Source organism: Cupressus sempervirens, chromosome 2, assembly GCF_028749045.1.
Source record: "Cupressus sempervirens isolate cs-2001-9-10 chromosome 2, ASM2874904v1, whole genome shotgun sequence".
NCBI lineage: Eukaryota > Viridiplantae > Streptophyta > Pinopsida > Cupressales > Cupressaceae > Cupressus > Cupressus sempervirens.
In genome coordinates this window covers 168,590,495-168,605,159 of record NC_143119.1, presented here as the reverse complement: position 1 = coordinate 168,605,159, position 14,665 = coordinate 168,590,495, and positions in this window count along the sequence as shown.

Below are 14,665 nucleotides of genomic sequence, written 5' to 3'. Positions count from 1 at the left end.
TTTTCTATAATTACATGACAAATGAATTTATTAATTGTTTGAATTAAATGTCTTCACATATTTATCATGTGAATTTAAATATACAATTTTAACAAAATCTCCAAAATCTCTTTTTGAGTTAAGAAAAATGGAAACATTGAGTGAATTTGAAAAGAACAAGGGAACAAATCATTTAACTCTCTCTCAAACGGAAACTTCTATTTCCAAATGAACACTCATTCAATCTCCACCATTCATCTAATTGATATACACCATTTATTTATTTTGGGTTTCTCTACAAATTGGGGATTTATGTCTCTCATTTGAGAGGATGAAATTTGTGAGTATAGAAACTTTGTCAGCTTGAGCACTCCACATTTGTGCATTCAAAAGCTTTGTTGCATTTTCATTTAATACTTTCATTTTAGTTGTTAAATTGCATACATGTTCTAGCTTAAATGTTTTATTATTAAACTCTTAGATTAAATTTGTATTTCATCTCATTTAGATTCATTTACTTGCATACAAAATCTTAGATAAATGTTGCATTTATTTTCTTTACAAATCCTTCATTCTAGTTCAATCTATGGTCACTAAAGTCTCTTACATGCAGTGGCATTGCGAAATGTGTATTTTGACACACACTATTAGTATTTCTTATCAATCAAATGAATAAAGAAATACAAGTTTAGATAATGTTAATTAGAAGCAAAAATGTATACTTTATTCTTATTTTCTTTCATTAATCATGAAAATTAATTAATAAATCAATAAAAATAAAAATAAAGATTATGGAGTAAAATCTATAAAATAAATTTGACCTTTCAAATGGAAATTCAATATTTGTTTATTGCTTTATTTTTATTTTTATTATATTAGTAGTGCCTTAGAAAAGATCCTTCATCTAGAAATGCTAGAGGTAATTTATTTTTAAATAAAAAAAATAAAAAAATAAAAATTACTATTAATATCTTACTAAATATGATATATTTATCAATAATTATAAAAAATTGAATGAATTTTTTTCTATAATTAAGATATATATATATTTAAAGCGTTGATACAATTAAGAGGTAAAAATAATATCTATGTCTAATCTTGAAGTTGAGAATACCACTAATGAAAGATCATTGTTCACCTTTGTGATAAAAATGCTAGCTCATTGATGCTATCTATATAAATATTTAGATTAATATGTAAGTTCTTATTTACATTAGTTTTATGACAATAGCCTGATTATTGTAGGAGAGCATCGCCTCTTGGCAATAAAGTACATATATTTTTACTACATTATTATATCTTTGTGTCGTCATTACAAACTCATTTTTTTAAAAATAATTAATCATTACATTTCTGCTCTTCTGAAGGTAACATTTGAATTGTACATTCGTTCATGGACCCATCAATGCCCAGTGTCTCATAACCGGGCTCTGATACCAGAATGTCATGCCCAAAAAAAATACTAGGGAAAAATACACCAAATTTTTTTTCCATTTATTTATTATTATTAACATTACTATTATTACCATTATTATTATTATTATTTTGTTACAAGTTCCCAATTAAATTTGAGATAGTTAGATACAAAGTTAGGATCACAGGTTTTGCCTTCCTCATTCACACATTCAGGGGTTTACTCCAAGTTAAAAGCTTAATGAATCTTGCTTATGTATGCTAGGTCATACATCATTTTACCATATCAATTCCATGAATTACTTTGGGTTTTACTTTCATACCATACCTGAATTAAATACACCAGATCCATTCGTTAGAAGAACTAAATCTACTCTTAAAATTTAACCTACCAATTGTATAATATTTGGCTCCCAAAATTAATAGGATTCATTAAAAATATTAATTGCTTTACCATTAACTCAAACTCAAAAATAATCCTCTATTAATGCTTTAATCAAGTGATCTATGCAATCCTTAATGTTAAATCCTCCCTTTACTACATTCCAATTTAGGAGAATTCTTATTAAGGTTAAATGTATGAATCCAAAAGTTTTTGACACATGATTTAGTTGGTAAACAATACTTACAAATCTGAATACTACCCTTTAATTGTTAATTTTAAGTCCTAACTATATTAACATTATCTAATCCTATATTTAAACTAAGTTCCTCTTTTTAAAAAAAAATCCTAAATTCTTTTATACACAATTAAATAACATGAATATGACTCAACACCTTAAATAAGATTTATAAATTCTACTTGGTAATCACAATAAAACTTATTGAGTAACTTGATGATTATATTAACCAATAACCATAAATTCTTTATTACTAACCACAACTACTTATCTTATTAATTCTAACCTCTCCTTTAGAATACCATCCTAACTCTCTACCTTAGACATGCTACTAAGTATATCACCGTTAAACATCTAACCTATATCCTAACTAACTTTTCTCCACCAACCATAAACCTAATGAGAAACCCACCTTAACATAGACATATAATAATTTATTTTACTATAAGTAACCCCTTCTCAAATTCGAATTCCACTAACCAAGATTCACGTGTCCCTATGACTTATTAATCCTACATGCTAGCACTTGCCCCTAGGAGGCAATAGACACCCAAGAAAACATTAGTTTACAAAATATTTTAATCCTTATTTTTCTTTTAGCTATTAATAAATTTTCTAGATGAGTTTACATCATTTGATTAAATCATCTATTCCTAATACATTAAATCTAGATCAAAGTTTTTTTTGTAGGGTAAGTGCACCAAGTTGTAGTGCCAAAAGGGGGGTATAAGTGGCCACATTTTTCTTTTTTTGAAATCAATACTTTTTGAACTTTGACAAGAATTTGAAGATAGTTACGCTCAAAATTTTAAGATAAGACAAAAACAAAAGTAGCAGTCCTTTAAATCTAGTTTCTAACCTACTAATTTTTTTTCAAAATGGTTTAGTTTTAGGTCCTCAAAAAGGCGGGCCATAGAAAGTGGTGTTGTTTATTTAGAAAAACTTAACATGGTGCAAAGTGTGGCCCCCCTAAAATTTTAACCTTTTTCTTGAAATTCTTTAATTGCTCTAGTCAAAAGCTACCTAACACTGTGTAGTTTATCCCAATTTTTTTGGGTAATTTAATAATGTGTACTTTTTCTAATGAATTTTTTAATTGGACACATCAAAAAACTGTGAAATATCTATGTGCTCCCCATAGAAATGATTGAAAATCAATCTAAAATCAAAACTTATTTCTTTAAAAGTGTGTAGAATGCAGTCTAGTTTGTAAAAAACTAAGTTGTTGTGAAGTTTGATGAACAAGCTGACATCTATAGCCCAATTAGTACACATTGGTTTTTGACAAAAAATGGACTTACATTCAAAGGAAATTATAGTTAAAAGGCTTGAAATAGTTCAAATAAAAAATAAATTTTATGGTTATATAGCTAATACAAAGACCTACAATGTCATGTAACCTTATTTTATCGATGCCCAACCATGAGGAAACTTGAAGGAGAGCACACAAGAAAAATCAATCATTTTTTTAATGTTTGCAGCAAAACATGTCTCAGACCAGTTTAGAGACTCCAAACCTTTGGATTAGATCCCCAAGGAAAAACCAAGCCTTAGGCTTGGTAGAATCCAAAGCTTTAAATAGCATGTGTTCTCAATAGTGTGCATGTGCTATTTAAAGCATTTTTAAATTTGGGCTTTCATAACGCATACATGCTTTAGTGCACACATACTCTTGAAGGCTAAATTTCAATAGAGAGGGAAGGAGAGAGGTAGAGAGGGTAGAGAATGAGAGAGATTAGAAGATGGAGAGAGAGTAGGAGGTGGGATAGGGAGTGGGAGAGAGAGAGAGAGAGAGAGAGAGAGAGAGAGAGAGAAGGGGATCATAGAAGGTGGGATAGGGAGAGAGGGATGGAGAGAGAAAGAGAGAGAGTAGGGGATGGGAGTGTGTGTGTGTATGAGAGAGAGAGAGAGAGAGAGAGAGAGAGAGAGAGAGAGAGAGAGAGAGAGAGTATAGAGGATGGGAGTGTGTGTGTGTGTGTGTGTGTGTGTGTGTGTGTGTGTGAGAGAGAGAGAGAGAGAGAGAGATAGAGAGTAGGGGATGGGAGAGAGAGAGGAAGTAGGGGTGGGAGAGAGGGAGTAGGGGATGGGGGAGAGAGAGAGTAGGGGGTGGGAGAGAGAGTAGGAGATGGGAGAGAGAGAAGGGGATGGCTATGTGTGTGTGTGTGTGTGTGTGTGTGTGTGTGTGTGTGAGAGAGAGAGAGAGAGAGAGAGAGAGAGAGAGAGAGAGAGTAGGGGATGGGAGAGAAGAGAGAGGGAGAGGGAGAGAGAGAGAGAGTAGGGAGAGAGGGAGAGAGATAGAGTGAGGGAAAGAGACAAAGAGACAAAGAGATGGGAGAGAGAGAGAGAGAGAGAGAGAGAGAGAGAGAGAGAGTAGGGGGTGGCAGAGAGAGAGAGAGAGTAGGGGATTGGAGAGAGAGAAAGTAAGAGTAGGGGATGGGGAGGAGAGAGAGAGAGAGTAGGGGGTGGCAGAGAGAGAGAGAGTAGGGGATGTGTGAAAGAGAATGAGAGAGAGTAGGGGATAGGAGAGAGAGTGAGAGAAAATAGGTTGGAGGGGGACTCAAATAATATTATTAGATGTATTATAAGTAGTCTTCATCCCACCTAGACAATTACAAATATAATTGAAGAAATTTGTATAACTCTTGGAAAATTTGAATGCATTTATGTTAGCCATGAGTATAGGTAGGCTAACTTGATGGCCAATTGGTTTGCCAATGAAGTAATAAAGAAAGAAATGGTGATAATATGGAAAAATGATAGAAATATTCTGATAGATGCAAAAATCCTAATCGATTACGAGAGGATCTAGGGAAGTATGGGTGTAATCCTAAGTTAATTATGGAGATTATTATTAGCATGGGTGAAAGCCACTATTATCATGGTAAATATAGATGGAATAGGTGGGTGACATTTATTGTGTCAAAACAACATGCTTTGTGGGTTAGATATTTCCTTTACCACTTTTACCATATCAAAAGACAAAGCACTAGGAAAAAAAAGTGGTTTTAAACAAAGTATCTAGAGGATTGCGAAAGGGAAACAAAGATTAGTGTTTATGAGAATTGTAAGCATTTAGGTTATAGAGATGGTGGGTGAAAGGAGTAGGAAAAAATAGTAGGTGAGGTGGACAAATGGAAGCAAAGAAAAAAAGTCATGGAGAAGCTGGAAAGGGTGGAATTGTGAATTATATCACCAAGCTTCATGGATATGACCCAGGGATAACCAATCTTATGGTAAATTCATGGAAGGATGGTAGGGTCAAAGTGGATGGGGTGTTGTATGAAATTACTATGGAAGTTATTGCTCATGTCACTAAAATTCCAGATTAAGGGTTAAATTTTTACAGACATAAAAAGGTGTCTGCGAATGCAGTCAGGGACTTCGCCAAGAATATAGAAGAAAAAAAGGAACTGGTGAAGAGAGAGACCTACTATGAGATGGATTCAATTAAAAAACTATGGAGGTATGTGCTCAGGGCCATTATTCAATATATATCTCTAGACACTAGGGTTAGTGCAAGAAGTTGAGTCTCACTTTTTGCCTAAAAGTGGAAGTGTTTTTCCTGTTTTTGAATTTTTTTGTCAATTGATGTCAAAATTTGAGGCATTTAGAGATTGAATATAAAAAAAATTTAGAGATAAAAATTTTAGTGTCTAGAATCTAGTTTTTGAATATGTAATTTATTTGTGTACCCATATGATAGATTTTTTTTTGGTATGGATCTTTAAAAACCACTTTTTCAAAATGCTTGTTTTAGGACTAGACCACACTCGTGTACAGACACCATAATTTGACACAAATAAATGAATTTTAACAAATTCTTTTAAAGGGAGTTACCTAATACACCTAAGATTGATGAAAATATTTTTCCTTAATTTTTTATTGAATAATTTTATTATTATAAACTATTAATTGGCTATAAAGGTAAATTTTAAAACCTCTCATGTACAGACCACATAATTTGATCAAAATCTCACTTTTTTCAAAAAAATAAATAAATTTAACCTCAAAAGAATTGTATGTAGATTGATGACATATAAATTAATTTAAGAAAAATTATAAAATAAAAAAGTTTTTAAAGTTTTAGTGAATGTCACTTTTTAACATTTAAGAGATAGTTTTGATTAATAAATAATGGAAAAATAGCAAATAAACTAATAACATTATAAAATTTACATTTTTGGAATTAAAACAGTAAGACCTATAATGGGTTTTTCTTTCATCAAAAAATGCAATGGGGACGACTATAAAAAAATTATGACAATACCAGAAATTGTCGATTAAATGCCTTAGAAAAAAAATAGATCATAAAGGCATGGCTTGGTGGGACCAAGCCTATGCCATACCATTCCCCAAGGCAAAAACCCATTCCAAAGTCGTGTGCCATACCAAATTCCCACTCATGTCTCAAGAATCAGGCACCCAATTTGTAATTCAAAAATTGGGTGCCCAATTGCTTTCAATCATTGTACTTGATTATTTAAAAATTGGGTACCCAATTCTTTTTAAAATCAAGTACCCGATTTATAAGTGGGTTCCTGATTTTTTAACAATTGAGTACCCAATTTTTAAACAATCGGGTACCCATTTCTAATGTACCTATTGGGCCCCAAAAGTTGCCCCACAAATCAACTTTCAATGATTGAAATGATTGAATAATTGTTTTGATCTACAATAGCGAATTCTGTCATAGTTATTATGTTCTCTTGTCTTCTTATATAATTTGCAAGCTACTAATCCAAATTCAAAATTGGTGCAAACATGGGATCAAAACACTGAATAAAGAAGTGAAAGTTTTGACAGATGAGGAGATTGCAACAAATAAAGAGAATGAAGCACTGTGTCAACAAAAGAGAAGACAAAGAATTAGAGACTTGAAAAATATTTCAAAGGAGAAAGACATTGAGGATACCACAGTGGATGAAGAGGTCAAAGAAGAGAACCCAATACAAGAAAATTCAGGTGCACATTCTAATCATGCATTCAATATAGGTGTGTCTCTTTCTCCTGTGATGAAATTGGTGATTTTTTAGAAGTAGGTTACGATTTAAATAATTTAGATTTTCGTCATGAAAAGCAACATTCAAATGATCATGCACAAAAAACTCCATTGAAATGCATGCCCCAAAGGAAATACCAAGAAAAATTGAAAATGAGATTCAAATCCCAAATAACAGTGAAAATGAAATGTCAATTGAAAATAAAAAATGCATGAATGTAGACATGGAAACACCAACTACTAAACAAACATGTCAGAATGATAGTAAAGTGTCTAAACAAAATTTTCATATTCCTAATGATGTGCTAGATAATCTTGAGGGATTGGTTTCATGGAGACAGATTAGAACACATGCTAATAGATTGTATAGACATTTTTTTTTATAATAAGAAATTTGGATTTCAATGTTAGTTAATGTTGCAACTAATTAAAATGTCTAAAATGCGAAAAGTAATGAGAAGGTTGAGAATGTATGCAAAAACCAAGAATAAAAATGAGTCTTTAAAACAAGTTGTATCCATTTTTGCTAGTGCTATTGATGTTATCAGAAAGAGAAGTTGGTCTAAAGATAAGAATGCAGCACGACGAGCAATAACAACGACTTTAGTTAACAAATCAACATCTGACAAAAGATTGATTTGCAACATAAGTGGATATCTTAATGTGAAATGTAAGACTTTAGAAAGAGTTGTAAAGAGAAGGGTTAACTATGAATGTGATCCAACAAATATTTTATGGACTTCTAGTGGTAGACTCCCAAAATGTGATATGGAACTTACTAGTGAAGTCAAAAGTTTGATTGAAATTTTTTGGCATGATAATACAAGAATATCACCTAATTCAAGAGATGTTCTTAAATTGAGAATTGGGTCAAAAATATGTGATCCATATCTTAAACACCTTTTGGACATGACTCTAAATAAATTTCTTAAAATTTTTGTAGATGGTAAGGTATTAAATATTACCATTAGTCAAAGATCTTTTAAAAAGTGTAAACCATGGTATGTAAGGATTAACAAGGAAAAAATCACATGTTGTTGTAAAACTCATTCAATTTTATTACCATTGTGATATATTTCAATCTATACATGGTACCATGACTAGTAAAAAAATGTTGCAAGAATGTGGTATAAAAATACCACCTCAAACTATACAGGATTTCATATCAGATTTGTTTGGTAAGTCACCTAATGATCAATACTTTCTTTTCAATGCATGTCTTTCTGGTACATGTGATATGTTTGCACGAAAATGCTTTGACTACTTTTCGACAACAATTAGCTGAGGTAAAAACATTAAAAACTATTGAATATCCATTGAAGGATGGGAAGATTGGAAGAAGGTGTGAACTAGTTACAAATAAAGTTAGTTGTCATGCATTTATGGATGAGTTTAAGAGTGTGATCATACTGAAATATGTTAAACACTCTCAATATTCTAGATGGCTTTATGGACAATTTTGCATATGTAAGAATACATTTCCAATTGGTACTATACTTTTAGTTGTTGACTTTGTAGAGAACTACACACTTGAACTGCAAGAAGAGGTACAACCATAATATTACAATTCAGTGCAACTAACAATTTATGTTCATATAGTTTATAGGCATGCACCTAATAGTACAGAGGAGGATCAAAAAATATTGAGAGTACCATTTTTATATGAGTGATAATAAACTCCATTCATCTGAGTTTGTCCAATAGTGTTTCAAGGTCTTTTATGATAATGTAAAAGAGAGACAAATTCAAATGACACAACATTAGATATGGTTAGATAATTATACATGACAATTCAAGAATACTAGAATGTTCTATTGGTTGAGTAGGACACATAGGCAAACTAACATCCAACATGTGTGGAGTTTTTTTGAGGCTGGACATGCTAAAGGAGAACATGATGGTGCTGGTGCATGCATGAAGAGAGCCCTCAGTAGAGAGCAATTAAAATTTTAGGAAAAAGCTAAATTCAAAAATGCACATGGGATTGTCAAATGGTGTAAGAAATATTTATACATAGGATCAAGTCAAAACTCGACAATCAAATGTTTCTTCTACCTAGTTGAAGAAAAGAATATCCTTTCAAGATATGACTGTGATACAATTAGTGGGTCGGCTAAATGGCATTCATTTAGGAGTTCAGATTCTAACACTTGGACTATATGGACTAGGGAGCTTACTTTTTTTTGTCAATTTTTTCTTGTAGGTGAATGGGAAGAATGCGAGAATATAGAATGGGTTGAAGATTGGCAACAAAAATCATTAGCATCTATTGACACGCATTTTGAAGATGATATAGTAAATGAAGGCTAGAATGTTACTTTTGCATCAGAAGACTATGATCGTATTTCAGACCTCATAGAATTTGGTATGCACAATTTAATTAGATTTTATTGTGATGTTATCCTTTGATTTATATTATTTACATATGTACTTATGTGATTAAAGTGTTTCTATACTTTATCTTATCTTGTAGGACATGTTTATGCTGTTATTGTGCCTAGTAATAATGATGAACAAACTGAGTATTGGCTTTCGAGATGTGTGGAACCTAAGAAAAAATTGATACATCATCAAGTAGACGATGATGGTTTTGAGTATCGAGTTGGGTCTGTTGATGTAGCTAGCACCTGACTACATAGATACCTAACAAGAAGAAATGGTTTACCAGCATTTGAAGACTACCAAATTGAAAAGAAGATTTTACACTATTCTCATTTGGTTGTGGCAACAAACATCAAATTAGAAAGATACAAAGAGAGACCCACCAATAAGGTATTATTGACAATTTGAATGGACGAGCACAAGACAATCACAGATGAATTGCAAAAGAGAGAGGATGTACATGGTACAGTGGGATGGCTACATTTAAATCAAACACATGTAAGTTTTTCCTTTATTGTATTATTTTTATATATGTACTTATATATAGTCCTCTTATTCAGGTCTCAATTACAATTTATGCAAATTTAAGTGTTAAAGTGGAGTGAGCATCAACATCTTGTGCAATTCCACATAGTGAGTACATACAAAAATTAAACATATATTTACATAGTTCAGCTACCTCATATTAATTTATCTGTTTAACATGTGTTTTTGTTTTACAATTTTATTTTACAGGACCTCATTTGAAGAGATGTGTTGAACCAATTTTATATTTTGAGTTTGTGCTTCTATATATTTATCATTGACATTGTCTTTAATATATTGTGAAATATGTTGTATAAACAAATTTAAAAATAAGAGTTTACTTCTATTTGAAAGGTAAAGGTGTGCACTTGATATTATAAATTAATTGTCAATTTAAGTAATGGCCTCCTATTTTTTTCCATTACTTTTACATTCAAGCATAACTAAATTAATATTTGTTTGAAGTTTCATTAATAACCCTTCACTTGTACATGATAATTTAAAGATCATTGCACATTGTATTGATTATATGCTATTGTTATGTTGATAATTGACATTTATGTTTAACCATGTTAACCATGTTAAGTGAGAGGGAGGGAAGGAGGAAGAGAGGGAGAGAGAGAGGGAGGGAGGGATATGGGGAGGGTTATAAGTGCTTGTAATTTATCAGAAAGGGGTCCCATTACGACACCTTAGGAAAAATTAGCACCTCTTAGGACCCCTTACAACACATTAGTTATTGTAGTCCTAAAAGTAATCTTTTCTAATGTGTCCTAGTACATTCTAATAATTCCAAGAGGTTTTGATGGGTCATATGTGGTCATAAGAAACATTAGGACCCATTATGACTCCTTGGAAACCATTCATACCATTAACACACTTTATGAGCCCTTAGAACACATTAATCATCATAGAATACACTTTTAGGTTGTAATGTGTCCTATTCAATCCTATTTTTTCCTTAGGAGTTTTAGTGGGTCCTATGTGGTTCTAGGAATCCTTGAGACTAATTACAACCTCCTAAGAGCCATTATGACCCAATATGACCCTTTATAGTCATATTAGTCATATGTGTTAAGACATTAGGGATTTTTAGGACCCATTAGTACACATTAGGTCTCATTAGGACACATTAGGATCCCCTCACACACATTAGGACCCATTAGATCCCATTAAAACCTCTTATAACACATTAACCATTGCAAGACATAGTAATGTGTCGTAAGTGGTCCTAATATCTCACAACATATCACTATTGGTCCTATGCAATTTGAAAGCCCATTAATATTGTTTAGGGTGCACATTATGACCATTTAAAACATATTAAAATCCATTAATGCCTCTTAGATAATCTTAAGGGGCATTTAAGACACACTAATGGGTTATAATATGCCCTAATGGGTCCTAATGTGTCTTAAGGGGTTCTAATGTGTTTTAAGTGATCCCATGACCTTTTAGGACCCATTAGGAACCCTTATAATCTATTAGAGGCCATTAGAACTCCTAAGAACCAATTATAACCCTTTTGAACACATTCACCATCATATGATACACTACTATGTCCAAAGGCATTATAATAGTTCCTAAGTGGTTGTAATTAGTCCTAATGTTTCCTCTTGGATTTTAAACTATGGTCTTAATATATCATGAAGGGTCATAATGGGGTTTTAGTTGTCCTAGGACATCTTAAGGTCTATTAGGATCCCTTAGAATACATTAACTATAATAGGACACACCAATGGGATGTTAATGATTCTAATGTATCATAACGGGTCATAATGGATTGTAAGTGGCCCTAAGACCCATTACAAAACCTTAGAATATATTAGGACCAATTAGGACACATTAAAACCACCTCAATTTGATGTGATATTTATCCAATAATCTTGTTGATATCAGTACTAATGGTCTATAAATAGTTAAAATTATGTCAATTAGGATTAGTAGTTTAGGTCCTAATTTTAGATTAATTTTAGGTACGTTATCCATACTTGTGTGTCATAAGGGCACATAGGAGTCCTAATAGGCCATAATATTTTTTATAGGTTCTAATAATTCTTTATATGTATTATTACGATCTAATAGGTCTTATTATGTAACAATATGTCTTACATTACCAAGCAACACATAAGAGCCCCTTATGATACATTTCTAGGTACTTAGATCCATATTTGTATTAAGGGGACCTAGAGAGTCTTACTCAGTCCTAATATGTGCTATAGGTTCTAATAGGTCTTAACATGTCTTAGTACATAATAATTAGTCTTTTATTAGATCCTTTCAATTATTTTGCTATGATTTTATGGATTGGTATCTAGATAGTGGATTGGTGTTTTAGAAGTAAGATGCCATCTCTGGAGTTTATAAAGGAGGTTTGGCTCTATTTTTAAAAAATGGTTAAACAAAATCATGTATCAGGGTTTTGGCATATTGATTGTTGTTGTATGATATGGTTACGGTAATTAGCAATATGTTGAGGATACTTTATTGCATGGTTGTAGCAATTATAATCTTTAAATCCTAGATATGAGAATCTATATAGATTTTGTTGTATGGAGATATGGATTCTCTTGAAATCTTGTATAAATCTTATTTTGGTTATGTAGCTTATAATAAGAAGTTTGGTTTCTTCTATTGCTCCTTTAAGGGTTTTGGATTTGGATTGCCTCAAGATTTATGGTTCCTTAGTTATAGATAGATCATTTTACTTATCTTCTGATTCTATTGGGTATGTTCTAATTCTAGTAGATTGAATAACATTTATGGATTGTTAGGACTGCCATATATCTATCACAAATGTTGCGACCATTTGTAATTTTTATTTGGTTTTAATACATATTTAGAAATCTATGCTAGAGGATGGACTAGTCTACATGACCTTTTAAATTACTCAATTAAATGAGGTAGTTAAAAAACACTGCATCATAGGCTAGTTGTTTTTCTTTATGTTTGTATTAGGGCATATTTAGATTTCTATGACAAAGAACCAACAATAAAGAATTTTGTTTATCTAAATATGCTCAAGATCCAGGGTGTCTCCTAATTTAATTGGTGGTAGTGCTTCTTTCCATATTTAATAGATCTTATTTACTAACATCTTGTACACCGGAAGCGTGACTGGGGTGGCAGTAGAGTTCCTATGCCCCCTAGTTTGTTTGTTTCCTCTTTTTCGGCCAGTTTTCATTAGTTGAGCTTCAACTATTATTTATTCTATTCTAAGTTTTGGTTTTCCCTAATTCCTATTTGAGGCTCTTTAGTTTTGTTTTCCTTATTGTTTATTTTAATCTAGGCTTATATGTTTAATATATCTTGATAAGTTTCGGAAAGCATTCTAGACTTACCTTGATATAGTTTAGAGATACAATAATTAAGATGAGTTTAGTAACTATAAATTTAGACATAGATAGTTCCTAAGTTTTAAGAATTTTGCTAGTCTTATGATTAACCAATTTGATTGGCAAGATATTTAGACAGGGACGTACGCACTTGACAGCTTTGCATGAACGTAAAGAAAGAGATGGAATTTCTTTGGGAGATCTTGTAATGTATCTAGGAGCTTTATGCTCAAATAATTTTGTGTAAATTTGATCTTTGTAATGTAATAACAAAGACAAGAATAATTTGATTGGGGTATGCCCCTTTTATGTTGTAATAATAAAAGACCATGGTCCCAGGTTAGACTGGAGGTTTTCTTCCCCCGTTCTTTCTTACCAGTTCCCGTTTGAATGGTGAAACGCTATTGTATTTATTTATTTTTATTAATAATCAATTATCATGACCATTGACCGTTAACCGATAAAAAAAACATTTTAAAGCTTGTTATATTTTAAAATTCTTTTTATTTTAATTAAACTCAAATAATATAAAATAATAATATTTTAAAAACATATTTAATAATAATATAATTATAAAAATATTTAATATAAAATAATTAAAAAGACCACAAAGTATTCTTCATTTTAAAATAATATTTAATTATATGAAAGAGTTTATTTAAAATTAAATGAGAGGGGTTGTCTTTTATAACCAAATGATATTTCATAATATTTTTTAAATATGCATTTCACGTGTAGAAACAAAAATGCAAAATGAAGAGCAAAGAGCTTAGAATTTTTCGTAAACATAAAAATGCAAAATGACTATCAATTAAATCGTAGTGTTTCTCTGTTGCACGAGTATGCGGTCTAGTCTGTTGACAACCACATGCCATCCATATTCGATTTTCTCCATTTGCAATGGTTAAGATGAATGATATGTATAGAGGTACTTTTTATGAGAAGCTTGACTGAAATAATGATGACATACTGAGGAAAAAAACAAGTTAGAAAAAGTACTTTGACTGTATCTTTAACCTAACAATCACACTTTACTCCGTTCCATAAGGAATAACTAGCATAACCGTTTTTTTCGTCGGTGAAGGGTACAAAATGGAGGAGGAAAATCCTTCAATAACATTGCAAAATAAAGGTAACCCTGGAACCCTGGATCTTCCGCGATATTAGAGGGGCGATATTAAACATAACTTTCACACTTAAAATATCTCATTGTCTTGAACTTTCCCTTTAGTGGAATTCAAATTGTCTGTCGGCATATGCGACTTCCACGCGTCAAATAAGTTGAGTGGAATTAACCGAGTGACAGCGAGGCTCGATGGTACGTAATGAATTATGATGTTCCGTAGTAAGTAAAATATAAGTAAAGAGAGTAAGTTAAATTAGCGTATGTCTACGGTATTTTTTGTTCTAGT